This window comes from Herpailurus yagouaroundi, unplaced genomic scaffold, assembly GCF_014898765.1.
Source record: "Herpailurus yagouaroundi ecotype Mexico unplaced genomic scaffold, PumYag 67280, whole genome shotgun sequence".
In the NCBI taxonomy this organism is placed as follows: domain Eukaryota; kingdom Metazoa; phylum Chordata; class Mammalia; order Carnivora; family Felidae; genus Herpailurus; species Herpailurus yagouaroundi.
This window is the reverse complement of record NW_024420109.1, coordinates 1-2787: the sequence shown is the minus strand read 5'-3', so window position 1 is coordinate 2787 and position 2787 is coordinate 1. Positions and strand designations below refer to the sequence as shown.

At 54.3% G+C, this 2787-nt stretch overlaps 1 non-coding gene across 1 annotated transcript; it reads right to left on the bottom strand.

The window, feature by feature from the left end:
• Positions 1-2667: 2667 nt before the first annotated feature.
• TRNAV-CAC (transfer RNA valine (anticodon CAC)) lies at positions 2668-2740 on the bottom strand. Its single transcript has one exon. It is a non-coding gene; the product is annotated as a tRNA-Val (tRNA).
• Between the last annotated feature and the right edge of the window lie 47 nt (positions 2741-2787).

Here is a 2787-nt window from a genome sequence, read left to right as displayed (position 1 = left end):
GGAAATTTAGGTGGCTAAGTGTCACCAGGAATTTGAAGAGAAAATAAATCCAAGACCTGTATAAACTAGAATATATCTACCAATATTTTCTATATCATTAGACAACCTGGAAGACAACATAAAACAGTTTTTAGGCCACAACTATGAAACCAGTCGGATGCACACAAAAAGTCCTCTTTAGAAATATGACATGATATAAACATGTTCTATGCCATTATATGTAAATTATTAAAGTCCTTTAAAGTGTTTAAACGTATTCGAGATTCATCCTTTCTATCCACTTGATGTTTTCCCCTTGTACCTGAGTGCACGGAGAGCAATTTATCTACATCTAAACAGGGTTTTTTGTTTGTCTGTTTTCCCGGGTTACAGATTCAGCAAGAAAGGAAGTAGGAGGGGTGCCTGGCTGGCTCAATCCGTAGAGCATGGGACTCTTGATCTTTAAAAAAAAGAAAGAAAAGAAAGAGAAGGAAGGAAGGGGGGAGGCAGAGAAAGAAAAGGCTGAGGGGGACAAAACCCCATCAATAGTGTCCTTGCGCGCCCCCCTTGGGTCCTGGAAATAGAAGCTCAGTCACTACCCCACTTGGGGAAGGGGCTCAACTGAATACACACCACAAATCAGGTTGCCTGTGTCTGCTTGGACTCAGAGTGGAGCCAGGACAAGCTCAAGGACAGGACGAGATAAGACCAAGCACCATTATCACAGGGCAGCCACCTACCTGACAGTGCCAAGGCAGACAATCCTGGAAAGCTCTTGAAAACTTCCCCTTCCCCTTGAAGACTTTCCCACCCGCTCCCCCTCATCCTCCCACCACGGGGAAAGGATTCTTCACCTTCTGTTGGGCCAGGACCCTTGAAGATCCCTGCAGGGCAGGAGAGCCTGGAGGGCAGGAGGATCCAGGGGGCAGCAGCTGCACTTCCCTGAAGGGTCTCTCCCCGGGTGGGGGGGTTCTAGAGCTCAGGCTCACCCTAGATCCACTGCCCACCAAAGCCACCAGGAGGAGTCCGGAGGGCAGCCGGTGCTGGGGGCACGACAACCTGGACGCGTTCCTACAAGCACAGGGCACGCCTGGCCTGCCCTCTCCAGGAGAGCCGAAGAACCGCCTGCCTGCCTGAAGCTTCTCTACAGCCTGAAGGGAACAGGTGTCTGCTTCCTGAAGGAACAGGGGGGCTCTCCTCCAGAGGACAAAGCCCTCCCTTGGCCCTGGAGGAAAGGTCCTGCAGAGGCTGGTTCTGCGGGACACTGCCCAAGGCAAAGGAGCAACCGAGGACCAAACAATCATCTGGAGATGACTGCACAAGTCCTGTCTGTACATGTGGAGCGAGAATGAGAAAACAAATGTGGGGCAATGTTAACTGGTGCACCTGGGTGAGGGATATAGGATGTGACCATTCTGGCAACTGTTTTGGTATGTTTCAAAGTTTGTTTGTTTGTTTGTTTGCTTGTTTGTTTGTTTGAAAGGAGTGACAAAGTCAGGTGCCAGGTTCTCTTGAGAGGAAAACGCTTGAAGTGAGACCTTGGGTTTCTGAGGTGAATGGAAGGGAGCCGCTGGCCTGGCTTCTCATCCCAGCTCTCCTCTCCCAGCCTGGCCATTACAAGGACCCGGACTCCTGACCTCCCGTATTTTAGGGGCTCAGTGCACAGCCACTTCTGCAAGCGTCCCTGGGTGCACACCAGACTCTGGGGGATGAAAAGGCAAATCCTAAGTATGGAGACAGCGCCACAAAGTCTCCTGGATTGGAATCGAACCTGAGCAGTAGCGGTGAAAAATCCAAATCCCATCCCACCGATCCGATCCCGGGGAATCCACCCACACAGGATCCCTGCTTCGGCCCCTGCAGATGAAAACCCTGAAAGTCAAGGTGACATTTCCCAGGCGGACAGAGCACAAGCGGAGGCGATTCCCAGCGGCGCAGGGCTGAATGCAGCCGCACAAGGCTCCCAGCCCTTGCCCTGCTGCTCACCACCTCTTCCAGCCTCAGCGACCCCTTGGGCCCTGACCACAAGGTGACTGGCCTGCGCCACACTCTAGTCCAGCTGGAGCCGTGTGTGTGGCAGAGCCAAGGCCGTGCTCTCTTTCTGAGCCTCGTTTGCTGATGGGTAAGGTGCGGACTCGGCTCTCAGCGGGGGGGGGAGGGGCGGAGTCCCCCTACTTGGCGACTTCCGAAGTAGCTCCAGAGCTGTCCTGACGATGGCACGGGGACGGGCTCCTTTGGTGTCCCCATGGGCTCATTAGGTGGAGCCTGAAACTCCTCACCTACGCGTCTTTGGCTCGGGTCCCAGGTGCAGCTGGTTTGTGTTCTTTGCGTTCTGTCAGGCAAATAAATACACCTGTTGCACAAGTGTGCCGCCCAAGAACGTGTTGCTTTTCAGAGCCACGGTCGCTGTGAGCCCGTCGGGCAGACGGAGGCGCCAGATGAGCAGGTCAGCCGATGCGTGGAAGTAGAGGTAACCTGAAGTGGGCCTCGTGCTGCGTGCCCTTGTTGGAGTGACTAAGTGGGTGTGGCCCGCTCTCCAAGGTGACTGGGAGCAGACACATGGCGGCCAGGCCTGGTGGTCGAGTGCTGAGAAGGCTTTCAGGTGGCGGTGGGACTCCGGCCCTCGTTCTTTTTGCGTTTTAAAGGACAATAGATGGGGGGGTTGGGGGGGTAGTGGTAAAAGGAAGCTGTTTCCGCCCGGTTTCGAACCGGGGACCTTTCGCGTGTGAGGCGAACGTGATAACCACTACACTACGGAAACGAGGCAGGCGGCCTGGTCTCCGGCTCTAACCCCCAAAAGCGGCATTT